The sequence below is a fragment of the Rattus norvegicus genome, chromosome 18 (genome assembly GCF_021556685.1).
Source record: "Rattus norvegicus strain SHRSP/BbbUtx chromosome 18, alternate assembly SHRSP_T2T, whole genome shotgun sequence".
Taxonomy (NCBI): Eukaryota; Metazoa; Chordata; class Mammalia; order Rodentia; family Muridae; genus Rattus; species Rattus norvegicus.
The window spans coordinates 14,854,738-14,871,938 of record NC_141551.1 but is presented as its reverse complement, the minus strand read 5'-3'; the positions used below and the strand labels follow the sequence as shown (position 1 = coordinate 14,871,938).

The following is a 17,201-nucleotide window of genomic DNA, read 5'->3' as shown; positions in this document are numbered from 1 at the left end:
TTGGCTCTTTGAAGTGGGTCTTCAAACAGATCAGGATGAGCCCACAGTGCTCAAAAGAAACCTGCAGGTCTTACTGCCGTGCTCGTTTGGAGGTGTGGCAGCCATCATGGCGCCTCCTGAATTCTACTGTAACCCCAGCTAAAAATGTAAACCAAATGTAATCCCAGGAAAGTATGTGTGGTAAGAATGTCTTCTACCAGACTGACTTCAGTACAACATGCTGCTGTACAAGCATGAGGGCTTGAGCTGAATTTCCCACAAGCCCCAGAAGAAGTCAGGGGGACACCCTTGTTACCATGGTACTTGGGAGACAGGATACCCATCCACCAGTGGAGCCTACTAATTGGTTTCTGGTTCCTTAAGAGACCTTGCCTCTAAACAAACAAACCCACAGACAGACAAATGAATATGAATAAACAAATGAATAATGTCGCTAGTGTTTGGGGAAGGACACTGTCCTTCACTCTCTACATGAATACACACACGTGTACCTCCATTTACACACATGTGAACCCAATGCACACGCACTTGGACACAAACATTTACTTGTACATGCATGAACGTACACACATGCACATAAAATTATGCTTACCATAACTTTGGCCAAATTAACTTTCTCTCTATGTCACTGTACCTCAACATAACACACATTCTACTAAGGAAAGTGGGTACTTTTTTGGTTTTGTTTTAGTCATTTTTTACCCTTCTTTCATAGGAAAATTCTCTCAGGTGATAACTTTAGAAAATAATTTTATTAAAGTTAGAACTCTTTTTATTTTTATAGGTTATTTTATTTACATTTCAAATGTTATCTCCCCTTTTGAGTTTCCCCTCTATAAGGCCACTATCCCCTCTTCCCTGCCCCCTGCCTCTTTGAGGGTACTCCCCTATCCGCCCCCACTCCTGCCTCAGTGGCCCAGCATTCTTCTCTACTGGGTCACTGAAACTCCACAGTACCAAGAGGTTCCCCTCCCAGTCATGGTAGATAAGGCAGTCCTCTGCTACATATCCAGTTGGAGTCATGGGTACCCCCTGTGTACTCTTCAGTTGGTGGTTTAGTCATTGAGAGCTTTTGGGGGATCTGGTTGGTTGATATTTTTGTTCTTTCTATGAGGTTGCAAACCACTTCAGGTCCTACAGTCCTTGCCCTAACTTCCCCATTGGGGTCCCTGCACTCACTCTAATGTTTGACTGTGGACATCCACATCTGTATTGGTCCAGGTCTGGCAGAGCCTCTCGAGGGACAGCTGTACTAGGTTCCTATCAGTAAGCACTTCTTGGCATCAGCAATAGTGTCTGAGTTTGGTGGCTGCATGTGTGATGGATCCCTAGGTGAGGCAGTCTCTGGATGGCCTTTCCTTCAGCTTCTGCTCCACTCTTTGTCCTAGCATTTCCTTTTGATGGGAGGAATTCTGGATTAATATGTTTGAGGTGGGTGGGTGGCCCCATCCCACAAGTGGGGGCCGTGCTTATGCACTGGATATGGTCTCTATCTCCCCTTTGTTGGGTATTTCAGCTAAAGACCTCCCTGTTGGGTCCTGCGAACCTCTGGGGTCCCTGGTATCTGGAACTTTCTAGTGGCTACTCTCAGTTCCTCCTCCTTCACTGCCACACACCTTCTTTCAAATTTCTGACCCTCTGTCCTCCCCAATCTCCTCCCCTATCTGAACTGCCCCCCCTTTTCTCTTCCCCTCCTCTCTCCCTCCCAGATCCCCTCTCCCTCTACTTCCCAAAGATTATTCTCTTTCCCCTACTGAGTAGCACTGTGGCATCCACAATTTGGTGTGATCCTCTTTCTTCTTGGGTTTCATATGGTCTGTGAGTTGTATTGTGGGTACTCCAAGCTTCTTTTTGACTAATATCCACTTATCTGTGAGTGCATACAATGTGTGTTTTTTTGTGACTGGGTTACCTCACTCAGGATGATATTTTCATGTTCCACCCATTTGCCCGAGAATGTCATGAAATCATTGTTTTTAATAGCTGAGTAGTACTCCATAGTGTAAATGTACCACATTTTGTGTATTCATTCCTCTGTTGAAGGACACCTGGGTTCTTTCCAGCTTCTGCCTATTATAAATAAGGCTGCTATGAACATAGTAGAGCATGTGTCCTTGTTATATGTTGGAGCTTCTTTTGGGGATATGCCCAGGAGTGGTATAGCTGGGTCCTTAGGAAGAACTTTTTCCAATTTTCTGAGGAACTGCCAGACTGATTTTTAGAGTGGTTGTCAAATGGGACCTCATAAAATTGCAAAGCTTCTGTAAGGTGAAGGACACTGTCATTAGGACAAAATGGCAATCCAAAGATTGGGAAAAGATTTTTACCAATCCTATATCTGATAGAGGGCTAATATCCAATATATACAAAGAACACAAGAAGTTAGACTCCAGAGAATCAAATAGCCCTATTAAAAAATGGGGTGCAGAGTTAAACAAGAATTCTCAGCTGAGGAATATTAAATGTCGGAGAAGCACCTAAAGAAATGTTCAACATCTTTAGTCATCAGGGAAATGCAAATCAAAACAACCCTGAGATTCCACCTCACACCAGTGAGAATGGCTAAGATAAAAAATTCAGGTGACAGCAGATGCTGGTGAGGATGTAGAGAAAGAGGAACACTCCTCCATTGTTGGTGGGATTGCAAGCAAACACTTTTTCAGAGCTTTAATATTTCTGATTTTGAAGCAAGTGAAGGGAAGGGAAAACAATCAAGAAATAGATGTTGAAATTGAGAGAGTCCTTTCTCTTCAGAAGGTTTTAACTCAGAAATAAAAACTAAGTTAACCGATTAATAATGCATGGCCATGATGTAAAAAGGAGTAACAATATAAGACTTCGAAAGATGGGTTAAAAAGGAAAAATCATGTGTGAGTTCTGAATGATTTTCTTAGTTTTGGTGTATTCCAAATAATGTACTTCAATAACTTAAAATATTACTGAATGGCACCTTAATTTAAAAATAATGTTTTTTTAATCAAGAGAATGAAAATAAATTAGCAAATAGTGAAGATATTTACAAAAGTCCTTTAAAAATCGTTAGTTTCATATTCTAAAAGTATTAAACAGGAAGAGTATCATATTATAAACTTCCTTAAAATATATTATTTTACTTTTAACTTATGTATGTATGTGCGCATGCATGTATATGCATATGTGCATATGTGTGTACATGTGCATATGTGTGAACCTGTGTGTGTGCACATATGTATGTATGTATGTATGTGGGTACAGTGCCACAGAGGCCAGAGGCACTGAATCCTCTGGAGCTAGAAGTTATGAGTTCTTAGATATGGGTTCTAGGTTTTATCCCCACTATATATTCTTAATAAAACATAACAGGTATAATTAAAGTAGAATTTACCATGCTACGTTTGATGATGTGAAACATTCTTTCTGTGTGTCTCTTTTGTTGCCCTCTCAAACTCTATGTTAGAAAACAGAAGATTTAAAGCAAGTTCATCCTGTGTTCGTAGAACATTCATGAAGCCTTAGTGTTAGTGTAGGCCAGGATCTCTAAGAGACAGATAAAATCTATAGCAATTTGCTTGATTCAGAATCCGTAAACATCCCACAAAGCATTTCCTAGGATTACTGCTACCAAGAACACAAATTAAATTTGCTGACTTAAATGACAATTCCAAGGACCCCAGGAAAGTGCCTTAAAATGTGTAATCCTTTAACTGTCTCATTACTCCTAGATTTTATCTCAGATTTTATCTCAGCACTTACAGATAAATGCTAAGCACACACAGGGTTTGAGTGATGTGAGTGTTGTTCAAGCCTATGCATTTCTAAAGTGCAGTGTGTTACTGTCCCCTCGTCTTTAAGCCTAGTCCTTTTACCTCACTTACTAGTAAAGGTAGGGGTGCGGATTAAACTTGCGGTCAATTATTTTTTCACCCAGTTCTCTATATGCATGAGCAGTTTGTAGAGATGGGATAATGAACATTTCATAGTCGCTCTTCCCATTTTGTACAAATCCCCTATTAGAAGCTTCTTTGAATTCCAAAAATTATTTATGGCCAGGAGTATCCAGTGATTGGCAGGAAGATGGCCAAACTCTTAGCACTGCATAAGATGAGGGCATTGCAAAAATAGTAGGGTCTTGTGAGCCGAAGAGCTAAGGGATGAGAGTCAGAAGATGTGACCAGGACAAAAGATGTCAGCATTACATCATCACATTTCATGCTCACATATCCCCCAGTGTAGAGCAGTGTAGAGACTTGGGGGTACTTAATCATGTGCGGGTTTGGATGTTTACTGGAGCTCTCTATAGATATTCAGTCCTTCCTGTTTTCAAACTTGTTGGTAGGACTGCATTTCCTTCCCTGCTAAAACGGCCAGGTATGGCTGTACAGTATGTTTTGGCCAAGGAAGAGATGAGGTGTGGAGAAAGCCTCCAGTCAACATATAACCACTAAGTGGCTCACACGAGAGGAAATTCTTTCTATATCACGCTGAGATTGGAGCTCACTTTCTTAGGAAGCCATACCTAGTACATTTGTCTATGCCATAATTTAAACACATATAAAAAGAAAATTACATATGTATCGTACCTACAAAATGGTGTCCAATACTGGATTTACTTTATTTTATGTATATGATTGTTTTTGCATGCATGTCCATATGGGCACACAAGTTGTCTTGTGTCCAGGAAGTCAGAAAGTACATGCTATGCAGGTGCTGGGAATTGAACCCATGCCCTATGCAAGAGCAGTAAGTGCTCTTAACCAATGAGCTACCCCTCCAGTCGGAGCTTTGAAAAAGAATAGTTAAGTTTATTTGAGGTTTTAACAGATGGCAATTCTGTTAGGGAGTTTGCTTCTATAAATGTATAGAAGGCAATCTGAGATTTATGACTTCTTTTATATTAGAAGATCAACTTCATTCAAAAAATCATTCTACAGCTTTTTACATAACTAGTGAGGTATTTGTACTCCTGAATTGCCATTATTTGGGTGAATCTGGTTTTTTTTTTCAGTGTCCATAGATTTGTGGCCTTCAGAGTCATATAGGGATGAACAGAAGAAAGTAAATGGAATTTTAAAAGGGAAGTAATAAAAAGAAATCTATTGTTTGAAAAAATACATAGATATCCACAATTTTTCATAACTCTGGGTGACGGACTCATCTTAACATCATATTTATTTTGCGAAACTGCAAAGTCCAGCTTTACTCATGCAAACAAACTGATGTTTGATATTAAATGGTATGTGAAAAAATTGAGCATGCTCAGTCCTTATATTAATGTCTAATAAAAATATTTCTAGGCATGATTTTCCTTAAACTGCCTTTAGTTTTTAAGTTTGAGACACGGTCGTCTTACATAGCTCAGGCTGGCCTGGGACTCATTCTATGGTTTAAACGAGCCCTGAACTCATTAGGATCTGCCTCAGTCCCCTAAATTCTGTGATTGCAAGTGTAAGCCACGATGGTGAGAAGTGTGCATTTTTAAGAGACCAAATAATACCAAGCTATCCTAATACTTGACTTACTGTGATGGAAATGCTAACTGCTGAGGAAGAAAAAAAAAACGAGTTTTATTAAACTGGGTGAGATCAACTCAAGTAGAGAGTAGAAACAAAAGAACATTTATAGAAGCGTGAAGCCAAGGCCATTGTCTATTGGAAGGTATAAGTAAATAATCCCATTGCCTAGGACAGATAAGGGGAAAGGCAGGAGCTTGACCCTTCTCCCCACGACTTAAAAGCTAACATCTGATTCCTGTTAAGCAGGTGGTCTTCATTTCTCCCATAAATGAAATAGAAGAGAATACATCTTCATATGCTCTGTAGGAATTTTCAGATTCACACTTTAAAGACTGGATTTAAACATTTTATTAGAGTCTGATATTTGTTTAAAGATTAACTTTGGCCCCATCTATATTGAAGCTCTTCTCTTCGTGGAGGAAGGAGAGTACTACGTGAAAATTACATAAGGCAGATTTCTTCATTCCCTTAAACTCAAGATTTGCCATATCAAGGACACATAATAAAATCCAAAGAGGCAAATTGGATTAAACAGCTTTACCGAATATCAGCCTCTTTTGGTCCCCAACAACAACATTCAGTTTGTCATTAGCCAAAGAGCCTTTCTTTTCTTAGTACTATGAGATCAATGCTGTACTTCAAGGCCTTTCATTTAAGGAAAAAAAACTGAAAGCAACTTTAAAATTTAGGGTCATGAAGTCACACACATAATCTACTCAATACTTTTTCCTCGTGTTCTCACTGTCCACTGAGAAGCCAGTGTTTTCTCATGGTTTGGATCTGACCATGCAGAAGAGGATTCATTTTAATTTAGTTTCTCAATGGTTTTTTTTTCCTGATGTGCTATAGTTTCTGATGAAGTTCATGTGTACGTATCTGTGTATATGTGTACACATGTGTGTGTGCGTGCGTGCGTGCGTGCGTTCGTGCATGTGTGTGTGTGTGTGTGTGTGTGTGTGTGTGTGTCTGTGTTCATTTGTGTTCATGTGCAGTCAGTCTTGGGCATCATTCCACTGGTTCCATCTGCTTGCTTGCTTATTTATTTATTTATTTATTTATTTATTTATTTATTTATTTATTTATTTATTGTGACGGGGCTCTCACTGGACTGGGACTCTCCACATAGGCTAGGCTGGCTTGCCATCAAGCCTCAAGGATTTGGTCGTCTCTGGCTTTCCAGAACCTGTTTCTACACATGACTATCCTTTGACTAAGGACCTTTTTGATAATACGTAGCTGACTCATCCCAGTTTACCGCTAACATATACCCTGTTATCAGTTGGCCTTCCTTGGCAGTAAAATGAACATTAATCCCACTTTTTTCAGAAGAATGTCTCCCACCAGACATGCAGACATTTCCTGATTCCACTCGGCCTTTAGCACCATTAGTGATAACTATGCAATGTCAGAACATATACAATGAATATAAGTTTAAAAAAAAGGGGGGGGTGATCATGCAAGAATGACAGCCTTGGAAACAGTGATTGTTCATTCCTTAAACCTGTAGTGAGTGTTTTCTGTGTACCACACAGTAGAGCAAGCAGTTGACACTGTATGGCACAGTCCGTGCTATTAGAGATGTTGGGAACTTAGGGTGAACTCTGAAGGTAAGGAAGGCATAGTGAGTGACCCAGGAAGTGAAAGTTGAAGGGCAACAAGCAGTCTGGGAAATGTTCTGTGCACTCTCACGCACTGCTCTGGTATACGGCTGATCCCGGAGGAGGCTGTAGTAGTATTTGACTTAAGGGTTGGTGATGACCAGCTAAGGAGAGGACAGGTGATAAAGACTGACATGCCGTGACAGGCCTTGCAGGCTGTGGTAGAGATGGCACAGTCCGATTCTGAAGGCTTCTGGAGCTCTCTAATCATTAGCAGCTGTGGTTCTCAGAACTCGGCTGTTATTTGTCCAGCATGAGCCATGGCCACTGGGCTGTGGTGGTGTGGAGGGGACTAGAGGCAGAAGAATAAGTGTAAGAATAAAACAGCAACTCAGACAATAAAGACCCGAGGCAGAGCAAGTGCGGAGGAAGCAGGGGGCGGAGGGGGCTAACTTAACAATAATCTAAAAAGATGTGGTAATACTAAATACAGGCACGGAGAAAGCCGGAAGAGTCAAGTTTTCTGAACAGCTGAAGGGGCTGGAGTGGGTAGATTAGAGATCAAAGAGATTATCAAGGAAAGTGGCCTGTGAGGGACAAGTGAAAGGATTGCTTAGTACTATAGATGGAGCATAAGAAGTTGGAGGTTTCCAATCAATGAGCTTATGGAGTTTTCTCCAAGACGTCGTAAACCAATTGGAACCCAACTAGAACGTAAAGGACAGATGAGTCAGAAAAATCGCCCCGAATCATCAATGGCAATAGCAGGCTGAGCAGGCTGAGCAGGCTGAGCAGGCTGAGCAGGCTGGAGATCTGCTCTAAGGAACTGTAGCTACTCCATTTCCAGTTCAGCAGAGTGAGCGGTCATCTCTTGTAGCGGTCATGGCATAGATACTTGGACCCAGAGCTCTGGTCAAGTAAGAAAAAGTGCCAGAAATACAAAAAGGGTAGAGTTAACCACAACCCGAGAGCTCAGCAAATGAGAACTTAGAAGTCAGGCTGTTGCGGAGACGGCGCAGTGGATAAAACCGCTTGCCCGGCGAGCCCGACAGCCTGAACGTGACTCGTGCGACCCACGCAAAGATGGAAGGACAGAAACGACTCCACCGAAGCGACCTCTGACCTCCACACAGGTGCACCCCATCGTTCATGCACACACAAAATGAAAACAATAAAAACTTTACAAATTAGAGAGCAAACAGATAAGTTAAACTTCAAAGCTCAAAGTCTTGCCCCTTGGCATATGACTATCCAGGCAAACGACTGGCAAACAGTTTCCTCTGCTGGCCTGACTGACTTCGTTAATATGTCAAAGTCTTTGGCCAAGTATACGCTGGGATCTGGAAAGACCATATCTTCCACTGAGACAGAGTGACTTGAATGGACCCTTGCTCATGAGGCCTACAGGAGCTCAAGGCCCCTGCACTTTGCTGAAGGTATTTCCAGTCTGCCACCTGCCACTTCTTTGCAGGAAACCATCATCCTAGCTAGGTCTCTGATTACCCCTACAAGTGATTTCTACAACACATTCATTTATTCATTTTGAAGTAGAAATAGCCCATGTTACATGAACTTGCAGTGAGCCTGCCAACTCTGACTCCCAAATGCTGGAATTATAGGTTCGTGCTATCAGGTTCAATGAATGATTTTCAAGATACATTTTCAACACAAAGCGAAGTTATGTCGTGTATTAAGGAGACAAGACACTGAACGTGGAGATATGACAGGCAATAATAACAGAGACCTACCTATAATCAGCAGACACATATCATCAGGCAACAACCTTCACCATGTCCAAAGGAAGCCAATCCAAGCTTTCTACCTCATTATGGAACAAGAAACTCTAACAGTGACCCAACAGTGATGGACCCATATTTAATCCCCCATCAGTATTGGACACATTGTTAAAGATTCTTATATGTTAAACATTTCGACCTTGAAGTTCTTTTAATGTATAGAAAATCAAAAGGCAAATCTCAATATAGCAAGAATTAAATAGCGATCTACCTGAGCCAGGTGGATAGATGATGGTTCGTGTATACGCATCTCTGCCTGAAATGCATTCTGCTTCGTACAGTCACAGATTTATGCCGGTCTCATTCTTAATGTAGCTGTTTAGGACACAGTATTACCAGCCATTGGGAAATGACTAGGAAGAAACTGCTAAGTTACTGTCTGTTTATAGGGAATGGAGAATACCTTGCAATTTGTGCAATTTAATGGGTTAATTCTGAGGGTCACTAAATGCTAGCTACAATTTAACAAACTGCCCGAACTCTCCTAAGGATAAATATTTCTAACAAAACACATTTACAATCCATAGAGGACGGCTTTAAAGCACTCTGGGCATGTTCTTCCTCACAGACAGGTCTTGGGCACTGAGCCGCCACCTTTCTTAGGACCTTGAAGGAGAGGGAGGCTAGGAGGCAAACTGGGCACACCAGGCTGCTCAGACCATTTCTGGGCTCTGCTAATTTCGTATTTTGTTTGTTCTTGCTACACTGCTCAGCACTCCTAAGTACAGCTCTGTCCTTACAACGCCTACCTTTTTAGGCTCAGAAGGGCAACATCCTGACACCCTACATCACTTCTTATTATCAGGGTTGTATGGTGGAGCCATGTTAAACCATTCACTGCCTGCCTCTATTTCGGTCTGCTCTACTTGGCAGAGCCAACCCAGGCTAGTTACACAGAACACTGCTCAGTCCCACATTCTGTCGGGAGAGCGTCAGCACGCTTATTTTCCCCATATAAAGGAGAATATCCAATTCACGCCATGCACTCTGTGACTATTATGGACAATATTTATTCAGGAGGAATGCTGTGTGAGTTTGGGAAAGCTGTCGCTAAGAGGAGAGGGAGAGGTCGCTTGACCAAAAAGAAACAAAACCTATACATGGGCAAAAATGAGGGACTTGAAGTTTGCCCTTCTCCTTGGGATTGGGACATTTAAATAGCCAAAACACAACGTGGCAATTGTAAATTTAATGACTTCTTTCCCTCCCTCCTCTCTTCTGGAGCTCTTTCTAATCAGAACGCCCCCATTCACTTAGCAGATACCAGCTCCTTTTGAGAGGAACTGCTTAGAATTAATGAGGTAATGCCCCAAAACAACTGCTATTAATACATTGTTTTCGTTTCTAGAGGCTGCCTGCGTTTTCTCTGCCACCTCTTCAAAGATGGGTTACTTTCTAATGGTCTTAGAGCACCAAGAGAAAAGAGCTCTCTGTTTTATTTTTTGTTTGTTTATTTGTTTGTTTTGTTTTGAAACATTTTTTTGTCTTCATCATCTACATTCGAATACAGTGCCATCTCAGAGAAACTGTACTCCACTTTACGGAGCATTCTTCCCCATGATTCTTAACTCCTCCATAAGCCTTTGGTGCTTGAGGGTTAACGGGAAAGAACAAGCCTACAGGCTTCACTGAAGTTACAACTCTGAAATGCAAACTTGAAAAGAGCCTCACACAAGCACCGGGTTTCCTTCTGCCACTCAGAATGCCCAAGGCCACCAACTTCCAGAGAGAAAAGTAGCGTCATCCAGACACAACAAAATCTCCCTGATCTTTCATTCATACCAACTATAGAGCAAAAGTCAACATCCACCTTCCCAGAGACGCACCACACCTCCACGTCCCGGTGTTCTCACTTACCCTGGATCAGGTACAGCATCCCCTCTTCAACCCTTTTAGTGCCCGTTCATCTAGAGCACACAGTGATTGCTAGCAAGTTCCTGGGAGAACAGATTTAGCCAAATTGCTAATTACCCCTGAGATCATAACCAACTCTGAAATTCTAGAGAGAGACAGGAGTTTAAAAACCCGGCTTCCAGTTTCTGGCGTCCACAGTGTCTATCTTTAACTTGAAAACGATTTGGTTTCACATTCCACTCAAGTCCCACTGGCAGATGCCTTTGGTAAACTCACCAATGGCAGGCTTTCAAAGGTCTCCCTCGGCCCCTCCCTCCCAGGGTGCTTCCGCCCATTTATTCTAAAGCTGGTTTACTCAGCTGTCCTTTTACCTGTCTCCTCGTGGGTGAAAGGAACTGCGTTCATTGAAGGCTATTAAAGAAACCTTTGCGAGCTGAAGATCAGCTGAGGACTCGCTGGCTTCCCCTGCCATCACCCCACCCCCACCACACGGCCAGAAACCAACTGACTTCCAAACTTGGCTGCCTGAAAAAGAATGTCCTCTGATTGGCATTCCTGGAGGCAGAGAGCCAGGCAGCCAGAGCTTGGCAAATGGCTTCCCGGAGACGGAGATACATAACACAAACAAGGAACTTTCCTGGATTTTTATTTCAGTTTAAGGAAACTCCAAAGACTATGTTCAAACATTAAAGATATTTTGGTTGAAGCTCATGCTTATGGCTTTTTTTCCCTTCTACCTGCTTGTCGTTTTACTCAGAATGACTAGGGCTACAGAGAAAGAACAAGATAGCAGAACATTATCGAACATGGAATAAACCTTGTTTGGGGACTCATTAGAAAAGGAAAAGAGCCACAAATGCCACTTCACATGGTCCTAAGGACAACAGGCCAATTGGTGGATTGCCCGAGAATAAGAATAAATGCTTATAGGAACTGTGGATGAACTGACCCTTTGGCTTTTGTTTTACACTCCAAGCTGCAAAGGGAGAACAGGGAAGAAACACTTGTTTTTCCCAGGAAGGCTTCTCTTTTCAGGGTTGTCTTAGAACACTTTAGCACATGTTGGGAAAGAAAGTGGTGTGTGTGTGTGTGTGTGTGTGTGTGTGTGTGTGTGTGTGTGTGTGTGTGAAAGGAAACTAAGTGTCCTATTTTGCTTTCAATTGCTATGATAAACACAACCATCCAAACTAATCTGGTGAGGAAAAGGTTTGTTCGGCTCACGTGACCCAACCACAGTCTGTTTTTGAGAGAAGTCAATGAAGGAACTCACAGAAACCTGGAGGTAGAGCCCTGGAGGGATGCTGCTGACTGGCTAGCTCCCCACCCCTTGCTCAGCCTGCTTTCTTATTTCATCTAATACTAACTGCCCTGGGAGGGCAGTGCCTACAAGAGTTAGGTCCTTCCACATCAATCCTTAGTCAAGCCCCACAGATTTGCCTACAAGCCAATCTGACGGTGAAAATTCCTCGGTGGACATTTTGTTTTCCATGACTCTATCATGTGTCAAGTTGGTTAGCAGCAGCAGCAGCAGCAGCAGCAACAACAACAACAACAACAACAACAACAATAACAACAACTAAACAAAAGAAAACCCAACCAAGCAAAACAACTCATCAGCCCACTGTGTGAACAGATTTGCTAGGGAACAAAACCCATTCATCAAACAGAGCCCGACAAGGACGAGTCATAGGCAAGTCTCTCTAACCCATACAGAACCTGTGCTTAGCATTCACTTGTTGGCCACTGAGTTCCAAAGATGATCTGCTACTGAAACCAGGCCTCCTTTTGTTCAGAGTAGTGTGTGTAGAACATGGGACTCGATGGACCATGCAGCCTCTTCAAAGGCCTGGTGAAGACACTGGAACGTTGGTGGCTGCGTGAGTCACGGGATGAAGCGTTTCGGTCTTGGCAACTGTTAGCTGGTTGGGATCACAGCAGCAGTGTGGCTGCAGCTGCTCCTTGGGACCCACAGGGCTATCTCAGAACATATTCAATGGCAAATGCTCGATCCTAGGAGACAACTTTCCGATTCAACCAACTAATTTCCCTGGGTTTAGATCTCTGGCTGCTGTTTCTGTTACCATCTTCTTCCGTGGCCTCATTACTTTAAGAGATCACAAAGTAAGACCGGCTCGATCAATCAGTACAGTCTGAGTTTTTTCACTTGCATTTCGATGCCTGTATATGTTGGTGGCCACCAACTACTTGCTCCTCCACCTAACTCCATTCCCAGATGCCTAAACAAACACTTTCCAAGAGAGGAAAAGGAGAGAAAAAAAAACATTTTATTTTTTAGCCTCAAATTTAATTAGGGAAAGTACAGGCAAAACAGAAGTATTTACAATTTTTCCATCCTGGCCTCCATAGCTGGAAGGATACACTATCACACAGCAGGTTTCTACTTCAAGAAACATCCCCTGAGTGTCCATGGTGTGCTCGCATTTATGAAATTCATAAGCTGGTTCACACGTAAATAGAAGAAAATAGCTCCCTGGCACAGACAACAGCCGTCTCTGTCCCTGAGGCTTTTTCTTGTACACAAAGCACCATGCGTTAAGAGTGTCTGGGGTTTGCAGCCAGCCCTGGTTCATGGGCAGCGCAATGCTCATCTCTGCTGTGTCTGTAGATTCACTGCTGTGAAACTGACGATGAGGAGAGACGCCTGTTTAAACCGAAACATCTCCTGTGCAACATCTGCGTGTTAGCCTGTGGGGAAATGGGTATCTATTGGTCCTCTTTGTAGACAAATTGACTGGCACTTTTCTTTCTATAAAACATTTCTTAAAAACTTATTTTACTTTTATGTGTATGAGTTTTTGCACATGTATGTGGGTGTGCCCTGTGCTTATCTGATGCCTTTGGAGGCCAGAAGTTATTGGATTCCCTGGAACTGGAGTTATAAATGGTTATACTCTGTCACCTGAGTGCTGGGAACTGAGTCTGGGTCCACTGAAGGAGCAGTGAGAGCTCTTAATGTGTGAGCATCTCTTTACCTCCTACATTGTTCTAAATAATTCTAGGAAAAACATCCCTGCTTTTAAGCAATGAATTAAGGTTGTATGGAGTTTGTATTGTACCATGTATTGTGTAGCACCTTGTATAATGACCCCAGTGTCATTATGTGTGCATGTAAACTACTCCAAATATAAACCAGACATACTTATTTAAGGTTCCTTGGGCTGGTCTTGTGGCTTATAAGACAAAATGAAAGAAAAAGAGATGTTTTTAATGGAATTGTTACTGGCTATTATTCAGAGAATAATGCTCTTTCATTGGATGAATTATGATTAAAAGGGATGAATTAAAGTTCCCAACTTTATCCAGACTTACGGTTTGATCTCCACACGTCCTAAAAGTCCCAGACACGGTCATCAGAGTCTTAGTTCAGCCTCAAGGTTAAGTGAATAGAATAAAATGGTTTTCTTTTCCCCACTAACTTTCACAAGGCAATTGATAAAATTTATAATGGCTGGAACTAGGTCTTTATCATGAGTAAATGTTGTCTTGCTCTTTTGTAAGCACTAACATGAGACTTGGGATTGATCAGAAAAATAGCTTCCAGGGCTTGCTTCCAAAGAACTCCGGGCACATAACTGGCAAATCAGATACCACCAACTTATCATGAACAAGCAGTTAATCTTTCTTCTATACTCCAGAATAGAATGTACCAGTAGAGTTTTGAGGGAAAGTAGCACTCCTGGCTCCCTTATAGTAGAGGATAATGATTAGGCTTAGGTCTTCGCTTACTTGTGATCTGTCTATACCCAAATCTGGATTATTCAAAAGCAAATGGACATGGCCAATATTTGTTTTCCCTGCTGCCTTAAGAGATGAATGGAGGTGATATTTAGAGGCAATAACCTTACAGGTGATTTCTTCTTTTGGGGACAGGCTAGCCTGGAACTTGCTATGTAGACCAGGCTGGCATCAAATTCACAGAGACCTTCCTGCTTCTCTCTCACAAGTGCCACCACATCTGACTTCAGTTGGTTTAATTATTTTTGTATTTTATTTATTTAATATGATAACACAAATATACATTTATTTGCAAGAGTCACGCATTTTGATTTTTGAGAAAATTAAAGCTATAAGCAGATACAAAATGTTATATTTTATTATGTACCTCATATTTTTTAACATTTTTAGAGGTATATCGTATTAAGCAAGAATAGTTTTCTCCCTAAAGGCAATAAAATAATTATGAAGGTATGTATTAGAAAAGTAATCCAAGTAGCTACAATAGAAAAATCATATATATCCAACATTAGAAAGGAGAAGCCCTAATCAGAGGCATTCAGGGTATTAGCATGAATGCATATTCTTATTAAAGACCAGACCAATGACATTATGACTTGCAGCATCTCTGTGGGTTGATTCACAAAGGAAATAGAATCCTGAATTTCAAAAGATACCTACATGCTCATCACTGGCTCTGACTCCCAATAAGCTAAGATGTGGAAAACAGCAGAGAATTTAGCAAAGACATTTTAGGATATACACTTGCATGTAAGATCATATAACCAAGATGGGGAGAACCTGCCATATGTGGCACCAAGAATCTAGAAGACTTTAGGCTAAGAAAATGAGCCAACTAGAAAAAATTATAAATTCTTACCAAAATAAGAAATCTAAGAAAACAAACAAACATCAAACACAAACTATAGGAAACAAAATGGTGGACACAGGGGTGGATAGTAAGGTAAGGATGTGAAAATGTAGGTCAAAAGCATAAGTTGTATAGTATGAGTAAGTTTAAAGATCTAGCATAGAGTATGAGACTTGTAGATAATAATAATGTTCTATAAACTGGTAATTTACTAAGAAAGAAAATTAACTGCCTTAGATGATAGTGTACTCATGTATATGACTTTAGTAACCATGCCTCTGCTAATATCAAGAATATCAGGCCACACACTTTAAACTACACAAGAAAAATGAAAACATCAGTGTACTGTGTAGACATTATCAGACAAAATTGGGTGAAACAGATTGGGTGAAGAGGTTCAGGTGCCTGTCATGTGAAAATAACTCCAATCGTGAAAAGGCAATAGGTACAAATGGACTCATATGTTTTCTGGAGGCTGGAGAGGTGGCCCAGTGGTTAAGAAAACATTCAGGATTTTATTTTTCTTTTTGCAGAGGATCTGAGTTCTGTCTCCAACACTCATGATGTGCCCAACACTCATGACTATCTGTAACTCCATCTATGCTCTCTTCTGGTCACTGTGGGGACTGTAGTTACATGCACATACACACATATACATAAATAAAAAAATCTTTACAGTACTCATCATTTAACTGGGTTATTATGATTGTATTTGTTCACTGACCAGAGTTGAATTTTTCTTTGCTGCTTCAAAGTCAACCTAGTTGGAACATGGCCATCATATCCACCTCTAATTGAAACTAAAATGTCTGACCACGCTGGCCATAGAAAGACACTTTCTTTATGCCATATATTGAAACTCTACCAGCATATACTATATCCTCTTATAATCTAAGGGTAAAGTTTTGTTTTTGGTGTGAACATTAAAACATGTAATGTCATCTTTCTAAACCTGCACACGTTTTCATAGTCAAGTATCCAGTCCACATTTATACCTCAACTGAATAATTGGTTCTAATCTGAGTGTTTAAAGACATCCAGGGTGGAAATAGGACAATGCTCTTCCTGTGGTCAAATAGAAAGACCGTTGGTAGGCAGACCGGATGCACTGTCACCACAACCAGCTGCTCATTTGGGAGTAGGCTTAGCCAGATGAGCACATACTATGAGCATGTTTCAGACTTGCTGCTAGCTTGGCCAAGAAGCCTTTTGTTCAAAGGGATTGGTTAACAGTGAACAGGACCTGGCTCCTTCAGCAGATGATCACAGGTGAGACGAGCTCCTGGAGAACTCGAATGCTTGAAATTATTTTCCAATCATTTCTCTACATTATTACCTTACTTTACAAAAGGCACAGTTTTGAAATACAGTAGGATAACCTCAGTTGACAACGACTAATCCAACATTTCAAAGAGCTAAGACTGGGGCTGTTTCCAAGGTGAAGAAACGACACATGTTTGCTGGCATGAGATCTGTCAAGTATGTGATTGAGATGACACTTAATATCTCACACACACTACACATTGTCTAAGCTTTGAGATGTTTAAACAACTTCTATCTCAGGGGACTTTTTCACTGACTTGATCAGTTTTATTGTCTTTTCAGCCCCAACCCATTTTGTGTCTTTTACTTCTCCTCTTTGCAACAAGAAAAAGCTCATGGCATGCCTTGGTGTAACACTCATTTTTATTCCCCACATATAGTGTTGGAGACTCAAGGCATATTTGCTCATTACTCCAGTTCTGGGAAATTTTATTTACTTTTAGAGTAAATTATAGCTCGCATTCTCTGTTCCTTTGTTCTGAAACCAAAAGCTTTGAGTTGATATTGCAACTCATGTCGCCATTTCCTAGTA

General features: G+C 41.2%; 1 protein-coding gene across 44 annotated transcripts in view; it reads right to left on the bottom strand.

The window, feature by feature from the left end:
• Dtna (dystrobrevin, alpha) overlaps positions 1 to 17,201 on the bottom strand; it is a 362,070-nt gene that overhangs the window by 251,126 nt on the left and 93,743 nt on the right. For 21 of the 44 annotated variants that reach the window (XR_015642372.1, XM_087592982.1, XM_087592972.1 and 18 more), the window contains exon 1: positions 10,744 to 10,879. The exons of 5 other annotated variants lie outside the window; for them this stretch is intronic. The gene's annotated coding sequence lies outside the window, so the exon portion shown is untranslated. 44 annotated transcript variants of the gene reach the window in all.